An 11,725-nucleotide genomic window follows, 5' to 3' on the forward strand; every position below is an offset into this window, starting at 1 on the left:
ATTATTTTTAACAGCAGTGGGTCAATTAACACCCATCGAATGGAAATGATTGGAGATATGAGAAGTAGAAACTGCAGCACTCGACTTGGTGAGGCAGAAGTAGGTCATGAAGACAAATACTACTTCAGAGTTCAGAACTTGGGGATGACTGCAACATATTGTGATGATTTTGTTGAGCTAAAACTTAAAGGTAAGAAAGCTGTTTCGTAATACTCTGTGATGTACAGTATTTTACCTGTAGTTATGTTGTAAAATCACAAATTTGCAAACATTACCAGAATTATTCAAAAACCAATGCTGCACATGCAATGTAAAATAGTGTGGTCAAGGAAAACGTCAGCAAAATAAAATATCAGACATAAACAAATTGCAAATCAGATATAGATATGCACTGTCCACAAAAACTGTAAGCAGACAAATATGATACATGAACCGAATAAAAAAAAAATGAATCAAAACAGAATCTAAACTGATGTAAATAATGACATATTTACTGCAATATTATCAACTCTACCAGCGACAAAGTTGTTTGGGGTTACAAAACCTAAAACCTAAAAACGCCCTAAGCATAATGACACAGTTAGTATTGAAGTCAATAGCACATAGAAAAGCAATATTTTGTGTAAAGTGTAAGAGAATTCAGTTTCAATAACTCTCCAAACATTTTTTGTTTTGCTTTTGATATTTTGAGTATTTTGGTTGATTTGGTAAATATTTCCTCTATACTGCTGCTCCCTTCCAGCTGGAGGACGTCAGCTTATCACCTGTGTTCTTCATTTTAACGATCACTAATTCTAGTGTTTATACGCCAAGTGATCCTTCAACCAAGATTCTATATTACTGTTTTCTCTTTCATTTATTCACTTCTGATTTAAATCTAATGCTGAATTCATCGAGGTTGTTAACTTTACTTGAATTCACAAACTGTTACTCGTAGTTATTTTAGTTGATTAGGTCGTATGTAAAATGATGACGCTTTCAGTTTCCAATGCATTAATCTAATGAAGAAACTTCAATACGTTGTGCAATATTAAAAACAGCAAAGGTTTGTCCTCGACTGGAGTTATTATCAGCTAAGTTCCTGATAATAACTTCTGGTCCCAACACTACAGTGCTTATCACTAATTTGATGCCTTGCAGAGAAAAAAACCACACAAACAATGCCTGCAAGATGCAAGACGTCTCATTTATTTACAGGAAACCAGCATTTATAGTGTTACAGCCATTTGTCCCTTCTTTTTTCCAGATTGGGGATTGATTTTCATTTGTATCTTGGAAGATTCCACTCAGTCACATTTTATTTATTTTTTAGCACCAAAGAGCTCTTGTGGACTGGCAGCATTGCCATTTGGTTGTAGATTTGAATACCAGAAGCAATATTTTTTGAAGACTCCACCTTGCAGCTAGAATCTTAATGAGAATGTATAAACATGACCATATCACACCAATTCTTCACTCATTTTATTGACTTCCTGACTCTGTTAGGAGTCAATACAAGGTCTACCTTCAATGGATACATACAGAAATGTAAACCACTAGCTCACGATCTACTCTTAAGAGTAGAGCAGCAGTGTAGTGCACACCATCCATCCATCCATACATCTTCTTCCGCTTATCTAGGGTTGGGTTGTGGGGGTAGCAGCCTAAGTAGGGAGGTTCAGACTTCCCTCTCCACAGCCACATGTTCCAGCTCCTCCGGGGGAATCCCAAGGTGTTCCCAGGCCAGCCGAGAAACATAGTCCCTCTATCGTGTCCTGGGTCTTCCTGTGGGCCTCCTCCCAGTGGGTCATGCCCGGAACATCTCACCATAGAGGCAACCAGGAGGCATCCTAATCAGATGCCCGAGCCACCTCAACTGGCTCCTCTCGATGTGAAGAAGCAGCGACTCTACTGAGTCCCTCCCAGATGACTGAGCTTCTCACCCTATCTCTAAGAGAGAGCCCAGACACCCTATGGAGAAAATTCACTTCGGCCGCTTGTGTCCATGGCCTCATGCTTTCAGTCATGACCCAAAGTTTATGACCATAGATGAGTGTAGGAACGTAGATCGACCGGAAAATCCAGAGTTTCACTTTTTGACTGAGCTCTTTCTTCACCACAACAAACTAGTTCTGCTTCGCTGCAGACGCTGCTCCAATCCCTCTGTTGATCTCCCGCTAAATTTTTCCCTCTTTCGTGAACAATATCCTAAGATACTTAAACTCCTTGGAGCTTTTTAAACATGGGGACCACCTCTCCAGTCTGCCAGTCCAGGGGAACTGTCCCCCCCCAAGACCATGCAATATTGCAGAGTTGCGTCACCCAACACAATCCTACACCCAGAGCTTTAAGGAACTCCAGGCGAATTTTATCCACCCCTGGAGCTTTGCCACCGAGGAGCTCTGTAACCTCTTTGGTGACCTCATCCCCAGAGATTGGAGAGCCCGACCTAGAGTCCCCAGCCTCCACTTCCTCAATGGAAGGGATGGTGGTGGGATTGAGGAGGTTTTCAAATTATTCTGCCCACGACGTATCGAGTCGAGGTCAGCAGCACAACATCTCCACTATAAACAGTATTAGTGCTGTACTGTTTCCCCTCTTCAGACACGTGATGAGAGATGTGATCCAAGGACAGACTGAGGAAGACCTTAATGTCACTCCTGGGGCTATATGCTCAGGGTAAACCATGTCTCCATGGTTATTGACGGTTAAATTTGTACATCCCCCATAATGCGATATTTGATATCTTTCTAATCATACTTACTTATAAAGAATATGAATGTTAGTCTTCTTACCTTGTAAAGTGTTCACCTCAAATCCGAGGTTACACTGAGGGCTGACAGTCATTATGAATGACGGCTACTGTTCAGCACCGCCGTATCTTTTCTCACTAAAAGTCATAAGATAAAGTGACAAGATTGTTTTGCATCCTTGCCTGTTTGTGCAGCCGACCACACAGCATCCTATGACCATTTTTAAAGTCAAGTCAACTAAAGAGAAGTGATATAAGGTTACAGATGTCTGTTTTTTGAGTAGCTTTAAAGGAGCACATTGGTTGTTGTCATGGCGGAGTGGACAAAAGGTCAATAAGTAAAGGGTCATTAAAGGCAATGTTTCATGGAATTAAAAAAAAAAATTCTGTTAAACCTACAACTACAATTGCCTATAGTTGTAGGTATAATGTCCAAGTATTCTAGATTGTGCTTTGTGTTGTGTTTCACTTTATGCCATGTCTGGTTTGAAACCACAGATTCTGCTTGGACTCCCAGCATTGTTGTTTCTGGAAGTGATCTGAAGGAGCGTCAGTCTGTCACTATAACCTGCTCAGTTTATACTCCCTGTTTACCTTCACCTCCTGAACTCACCTGGAATCTCAAAAAAAACTCTCGCAGACAAATAGAGAAAGTAGTTGATGGAACCTTTACATCTAAACTCCAGGAGAACATCACTCTGTCAGACACACATGATGGATACAACATCAAATGTTCTGCTAGATATCCTGTGAAAGGAGGTTTCCAACAGTCACCAGAGACAGTAGAGACTCTCAGTGTTTCATGTAAGTGATCCTATCAGCACATCATAGTTCATGTTTATTCCATTTACTTGATCAATTTACAAAGAAACAGGTTGTGATATTTAAACCTAGGCAACGGGTGTTGAAAAGCCGCCTCGTCTTTGTAAGCCGAGCTAGGAGAGCCGGCTCTCTGAAAATGCTAGCAAATGCTAAGTTAACTCTTTGCAAGGAACTAATTGGAAATAATTTAAATTCATTTTAGGATTTAACTATGATATTTGAGAAATTGTGTGAGTTCAATGCGTTTGTTTCCATGCATAATATTATTTAAGGTAGAAAACATATCATTTTTGGGTTACTAAAAGAAATATTACTGGTCAATTTAATGACATTTATTTAGGCATGTTTTGAATGTTTCATGGTAATTAAAAATGACAGAATTTAAGCATTTTTTGGAGATTGTGAGTCACAACTTTTCACAAGTTTTAATATAAACTGAAGGGAAACAAGTTATAAAATATTTCAGATTTTGAAGCACTGCAGCAGCCTTAATGTCTAAACTAAATGATACTGATGTTGATTAAAAGCTCTTTGAATGTTCTTTCAAGTAAATCTTTTAGTAACCTAAACGTATAAAGTAAATATGTCATCTCATTTTCCTCAGATGCTCCTAAAGACACTAAAGCATCCATCAGTTCATCAGGTTTGGTGTCAGCAGGTAGTCGGGTGGTGCTGAGCTGCTCCAGCAGAGCCAAACCTCCACCCAGCTTCAGCTGGTACAGGAACAACACAGATGGAGCCAATGTAGTGTCAACGGAGCAGCGTTACAGCTTCAGTGCTACTCCTGCTGAAAAAGGAGACTATTACTGTAAGGCCACAAATGGGGTGGATAGTGAGACATCGACAAACATCTGTATTGACATCATTGGTAATGCATGTTGTTCTATTTATACATTTACACACACACACACACACACACGCACGCACGCACGCACGCACACACACACACACACACACACGCCCACACACATACACATATATATATATATATATATATATATATATATATATATATATATATGTGTGTGTGTGTGTATGTGTGTATGTGTGTATACATTACCTGGCCAAAATATGAGTCTCTATCTTGATTTAACTAAGCAAATAGGTATAGCCCTCCGATTGGATAATTGCTTCGTGGGCGATTATGTTTCAACTGACAACAAGAAGACAGGCAGGTGAAGTGATTACCCATCATGCCTTGTGCCTCCTGTCAAGCCTGTGGAGACAGATCTATAATGTGAGGTTGCTGCAATTGGTCATGTCTGGGTTCAGCAATATCAACTCAAAGAATGAGGTCAGCTGACTACCTGAATATACTGACCAGGTCATTCAGTGGTTTTTTCTTCCCTCATTCATGAGCATATTCAAAGATGACAATGCCTGGATTCATCAGGTTTGACTTGTGAAAGACTGGTTCAGGAAGCATGAAGCATCATTTCACACATGCATTGTCCACCACAGAGTCCAGACCTTAACTCCATTGAGAATCTTTGGGATGTGCTGGAGAAGACTTTGTGCAGTGGTCAGACTCTACCGTCGTCAAAATGCAAGATCCTGGTGAAAAATTAGTGCAATACTGGATGGAAATAAATCTTGTGTGTTTCGATAAGCATTGCAGAAGTTTATCGAAACAATGCCAAAGATGAGGCTTGATGTAATCAAAGCTAAAGTTGGTCCAATGAAATATCAGAGTCTGTGACCTTTTTCTTGATGGTGACTTTTTTTGGTGGCCAGGCAGTGTATATATTTATATGAACAGAAACATAAACGAAATACTTTTGTTTTTGCTCCCATTTCTTTATGAGCTGAACTCAAAGATCTAAAATATATTCTCTATAGCCATTTCTCTCAAATATTGTTCACAGATTTACACAGATTAGTGAACAATGCTTGAGAGAAATGGTTATATTGAAAATGGTTTAGATTTTTCCGTTTGGCTCATGAAAAATGGGAACAAAAACAAATGTTGCGTCTATATTTTAGTACAATGTGTATATATGTCCAATGCATTTATTATACAGACAACAATCATGTTTTTACATGTGTAAATCTGTGACACACACATAGGACATTAATTAAATAGGTAAAATGTGTGTCTGATGTGAAATTTCAGATGCTCATTTTACTCCCAGCATTAGTATCTCTGTTGGTGATCTGAGGGAGCGTCAATCTGTCACCATAACCTGCTCAGTTGCAACTCCCTGTCCACAATCACAACCTGAATTCACCTGGAATCTCCAACAAGACTCTCTCAGACGAACAGAGAAAAACACAGAGGGAACCTTTACAACTAAAATCCAGAAGAAGATCACTCTGTCACACAAACATGATGGATACAACATCAGCTGTTCCACCAGACATCCTGCGGATAAAAGTGGCAACGCAGCAGAGACAGAATTGACTCTCAGTGTTTCATGTAAGTGATTCTGTCAGCAGGTCATGGTTCAGCTGTTTCTGATCAATAAAGTTCATGTGTGTCTCATTTTCATCAGATGCTCCTAGAAACACTTCATTGTCCATCAGTAAATCATCAGGTAGCTGGGTGGAGCTGAGCTGCTCCAGCAGAGGCAAACCTCCACCCAAAATCACCTGGTTCAAGAAAGGCCCCAAAAAATTCACTAAAGTAGCTACAGGCAACTTTCACAAGGATACATTCAGTGATGGCGATCAGTACTACTGTGTAGCTGCAAATAAGCTGGGAAAACAGAAATCATCATCGATCAGTCTCACAGTACAAGGTAAATTCTGCTTCCTCTTTTGTTTTCCTTTTCAAAATCCTCAAAGATATTGAGATAATAACATTTTCAAGCAGAATAAAAAGTTAACTTAGGAAAGAAACTGAAATTATTGTTTTAAGACTTTGTCATCTCGTCAATATCCTAAGAACTTGTTATTCTGAGTACATTTCATCATGTTATTTCATTGTATTAATGAACAACCATTGCATCAGTTTCAATTATATTTTATAGAATAAAATATTATAAGAACATCAATTAAGATTTTCCTCTCCTTCAAACGTAGTAACAAATGTAAGATAACAGTATTTAAAGCCAAGATATTTTCCATTCCAGGAGAACTGAGCATGTTTTCTTGTTAAAGGTATATCGGGAGCCTGGGTTTTTGCATTAAAAGCAGCCTTGGGAATGGCAGCACTTGGCAGTACAGGGTTCTTCATTGACAAGTAAGACACTTTTGTATGAGTTGGTACAATTCAGCTGTAGAGCTGCTGGTCTTGGTTACATTTTGATGTTTGTTGTTTGCTTTCAATGTCTCCTGTTTTGTTGTTTTGTTTTGTTTTTTCTTTCAGATGGCTCAAAACCTCTTAATCTAGTCAGGCTTATCAGTTGTGCTTGTGTGTAACACTAAAAATAAGATGTTACAACCCACTTCAACCCTGTCAGTGTTACAAACACATTATGCAGTGACCAACTGTGAAATAAGCAATAAATATTACATTTAGTCAAAATGCAATAATGTAAGTCAATTATGTTGAATCCATTTACTGCTTTCAAAGAGAACTCTAAACAGGTGGATTTTTTTTTTTTAATTGAAAGCAACTCAGTGTTTCAGCTGTTTTGTAGTATTATCAATGTTTTTTCTAGATTTGTGGTGCATAGAAGCTGAATTCTTCCTATCGGTGTTTGTTTCTGAGGATCTGGAAAGTTGAAGCAACAACAGCTGCTTTTTGGTATATTTTGGAGCTATGGTGTTGAGTGATCTATAAACTGACAAGTATTGTTAAAGTCTACTCTCTGAGCTGCAGGGAGCGAATGCAAGGACTTTAGAAATTGGTTGATTTGTTCTATTTCTCTGGTTTCAGTGAGAGCACAAGCAGCAGAGATAAACACATAGATTGTTGCTAAATTTTTCCTTGACATTAGTCCTATAATCCTTGTTATTGTTCTTCAGGTGGTAGGAAGCCAACTTTGTAATTGCCTTTATGTGTCTCTGAAGGTTCAGGTCGGATCAAATCACTACACCTAGATTCCGGGCCTGATCATTAGTTTTTTAGCTGTAATAATTGTGTTTTTAGCCTAAGGAGGTACTACATACAGCAGTGGTCCCCAACCACCAGGCCGCGGACCGGTACCGGGCCGCGGACCAATTGGTAGCGGGCCGCGCAAGAAATAGTAAACTACTTCCGGATGTTTTATTTTGAAAATCCTAAACCGGATTTTACCGGTTACATCTTGCGCATCAAAATTGAGCCAACTTGCAGCAGAATGAGTACCAAAACAACATCGGAGTACCCGAGTACTGTGCAACCCCCCCGTCCGCAGCAAAATTGCAAAGGGCTGACCGGTCCGCTCAACTAAAAAGGTTGGGGACCGCTGACATACAGGGTTTCCCCCCAGTGTATCACAGGCCTGGCGGCAAGCCATGCTTTACTAGCACTGCCCGCCAGGTTAAGCGTTGCTTCTTTTTGTTTTTACGAAAATAATTACAAAAAATATATAACTAAAAATTTCAGAATTTTCATTTTTTTAAAGCCGGATTGCGATCGTCTCCGTTGCTCTCAGCGTTTCACTGGCGGAGCAGATTTATTCATAGAAGATAGGTTTATAGCTGATGCATTTAAAGACGGGAGAGCTGACCAATCACGTCACTGGTGCCTTTGTGCGCGCGCCTCCTTTCGCTCAAACTGGACACTGGCTGACCTGTATGGATATTTACATCAACTCCCTGGGAGGAATTATGTTTCTTTGGAGAACTTTATATCAAGGTAAGAGTATAAAGCCCAATGCGTTAGCAAGAACCGTGAACCGCAAGAATAAGTTGGAGTGGAGCTTTCAGAGGTGCGTTGAAAGCCCCACTCACCTCTGAAAGCGGTGAGAATGATTTATCTTTGTGGGTGATGGTATTCACATCAACAGACATATTCATACAAAATAATAACAGTTATAACATCATTGGAAACACATTGTAATACAAGATGTATTTAGTGGCACCTGCATCCCACCTGAGAGTGTTTCTAACAAGCACCTAACTCTAAACATATCTGTGTGTGTTTTTGTTTTACATCTAAAAATATTCTCCATAAGAATGTTAATTACACTCCAGCCTCATGACACGAGGATGACTGGAGTCACAAACACCCAGTGGCCCCCGAGCACGTAGTCCCAGGAGTGTCCCAATAGGGACATTAAGGTCTTCCTTAGTCTGTCCCTGGGCCATGTTTCTCTCATCCTCTGAAAACAATGAATCCCTTCATAATCTCTAATTCTTCCTCCCTCTCTGGTGCTGAATCTGCTCCAGTGGTTGAAGTTTGTGTGGTAAACATATCAGTCTGGTTGATATACACTGCTCAAAAAATAAAGGGAACACTTAAACAACACAATATAACTCCAAGTAAATCAAACTTCTGTGAAATCAAACTGTCCACTTAGGAAGCAACACTGATTGACAATCAATTTCACCTGCTGCTGTGCAAATGGAATAGACAGCAGGTGGAAATAATTGGCTATTATCAAGACACACTCAATAAAGGAGTGGTTCTGCAGTTGGGACCACAGACCTCTTCTCAGTACCTATGCTGTCTGGCTGATGTTTTGGTCAGTTTTGAATGTTGGTGGTGCTTTCACACTCGTGGTAACATGAGACGGACTCCACAACCCACACAAGTGGCTCAGGTAGTGCAGCTCATCCAGGATGGCACATCAATGCGAGCTGTGGCAAGAAGGTTTGTTGTGTCTGTCAGCATAGTGTCCAGAGGCTGGAGGCGCTACCAGGAGACAGGCCAGTACACCAGGAGACGTGGAGGAGGCCGTAGGAGGGCAACAACCCAGCAGCAGGACCGCTACCTCCGCCTTTGTGCAAGAAGGAACAGGAGGAGCACTGCCAGAGCCCTGCAAAATGACCTCCAGCAGGCCACAAATGTGCATGTGTCTGCACAAACGGTTAGAAACCGACTCCATGAGGATGGTATGAGGGCCCGACGTCCACAGATGGGGGTTGTGCTCACAGCCCAACACCGTGCAGGACGCTTGGCATTTGCCAGAGAACACCAGGATTGGCAAATTCGCCACTGGCGCCTTGTTCTCTTCACAGATGAAAGCAGGTTCACACTGAGCACATGTGACAGACGTGACAGAGTCTGGAGACGCTGTGGAGAGCGGTTTGCTGCCTGCAACATCCTTCTGTCATGGTGAGGGGTTACCAGGACTCGAAGGCAAGCAACAACTACGGACACCAAGCACAGTTTAACAGATTTATTGAACAATGAGTGCAAATGGGGAGAGAATAGAGAGGCGTTGATCTGCAGCAGCAGGGAGGAACCGGGCCAGAGGAGGAACTGAGGAAAAGTGAGTGGTTAAACAGGGAAGCAAATGAAGGGAATGGTGGTGTAACCTGGTGATGGCTTACTGTCTGAGGGTTAGGATGAGCAGAGGTGGGTACATGGGTTTTCCAGCAGTCGGTGCAGTGTGGGATTTCCGGGGGGAGGAGTTCCAGCATGAGACTGAGGGTGGACAGGCAGCAGCAGCTGGTGGTAGTGGAGGTATCCAGGAGCTAGTTTTAGCAGAGCAGCGAGGACCAGGTAATTAGGTAGACTGAGCACGAGGGGTTGATCAGGGCTGGTTCTCTGAGGAGGGAATAGATGAGAGAGGAGTCAGAACAAGCTAAACACAGTAACAGCAGCACAGAGAGCCAGAGTATACCACTATAGAAGCAAAATCATCTGGCGTCTGCCTCAGGGAAGCCGCTCCTATTAAAGGCCTTCGCTGATTGGTCTTGATGAGCACCAGCTGGATCCCGTCTGCCTGCCACCCTGTAAATGTAGAGAAACCACTCCCCTGCAGAACCCAACACCTTCAGCATGACCGGTTTGGCAGTGGGTCAGTAATGGTGTGGGGTGGCATTTCTTTGGAGGGCCGCACAGCCCTCCATGTGCTCACCAGAGGTAGCCTGACTGCCATTAGGTACCGAGATGAGATCCTCAGACCCCTTGTGAGACCATATGCTGGTGTGGCAGGCCCTGGGTTCCTCCTAGTGTAGGACAATGCTAGACCTCATGTGGCTGGAGTGTGGCAGCAGTTCCTGCAAGATGAAGGCATTGAAGCTATGGACTGGCCAGCCCGTTCCCCAGACCTGAATCCGATTGAGCACATCTGGGACATCATGTCTCGCTCCATCCACCAATGTCACGTTGCACGACAGACTGTCCAGGAGTTGGCGGATGCTTTAGTCCAGGTCTGGGAGGAGATCCCTCAGGAGACCATCCGTCACCTCATCAGGAGCATGCCCAGGCGTTGTAGGGAGGTCATACAGGCACGTGGAGGCCACACACAATACTGAGCCTCATTTTAACTTGTTTTAAGGACATTACATTAAAGTTGGATCAGCGTGTAGTGTTATTTCACTTTAATTTTGTGTGTGGCTCCAAATCCAGGCCTCCATTGGTTAATAAATTTGATTTCCATTGATGATTTTTGTGTGATTTTGTTGTCAGCACATTCAACTTTGTACAGAACAAAGTATTCAATGAGAATATTTCTTTCATTCAGATCTAGGATGTGTTATTTGAGTGTTCCCTTTATTTTTTTGAGCAGTGTATTTTTTGTGTCTACTTTGGCGCTCTTTAGTGTTTGCTCTCACAGTTTTTCTGGACCCGCTCCACCACATATCCCCTCTGATCTGCTGAAATAACTAAATTTATATCCTGGAAGGAGAATGGAGGGATGGGAAAAGGAGGACTGAGAGATTTCATTATATTAGTCCAATGTCCTTCAAGAAAATCAACTAGTGTTGAAGGTCAATACCTACACATATGCTTCTGTCCATTCATATCTACACATATTTTTGAATATCAAATGTGCCTTTCAACAGACATCACATCATGTGGAGTTATTTGATCTAAATCATCCTTTAAGCACCATGATGCTAACATTAAGATGAAACGGTGACTTCCTCTTTCTTGTTGTCAGACTCAAATTATCAGTAACAAGGTTTTATTTCAAAATAATAGTTGTGAAATTAGTTTATATATTCTTCAAATTAATTTTTATTTCTATAAGGTCATTTTCTCCTGACATTTATTGCTATCTTCTGTTATGTTCTACAGACAGTTAGTAGTTACCATAACAACCAGTAACTGTAGGCTAGTCCCCTTTTACCATCTTTAACTCTGGTATGTATTAAGATTAGCTCTGTGCTTTTATTACAGGTACTATGTTT

At 41.4% G+C, this 11,725-nt stretch overlaps 1 protein-coding gene and 1 long non-coding RNA gene across 2 annotated transcripts in view; one reads left to right on the forward strand and one right to left on the reverse strand.

Moving 5' to 3' along the window:
* Positions 1-11,725, forward strand: part of LOC111606283 (sialoadhesin-like) — an 84,593-nt gene that overhangs the window by 33,989 nt on the left and 38,879 nt on the right. The gene's annotated exons all lie outside the window — the stretch shown is intronic.
* Positions 9,645-10,349, reverse strand: LOC111606279. The gene is made up of 3 exons (XR_002752011.1): positions 10,210-10,349; positions 9,917-10,133; positions 9,645-9,845 (listed from the first exon to the last, which is right to left on the reverse strand). It is a non-coding gene; the product is annotated as an uncharacterized LOC111606279 (long non-coding RNA).

Source organism: Xiphophorus maculatus, chromosome 21, assembly GCF_002775205.1.
Source record: "Xiphophorus maculatus strain JP 163 A chromosome 21, X_maculatus-5.0-male, whole genome shotgun sequence".
NCBI classification, from domain to species: Eukaryota; Metazoa; Chordata; class Actinopteri; order Cyprinodontiformes; family Poeciliidae; genus Xiphophorus; species Xiphophorus maculatus.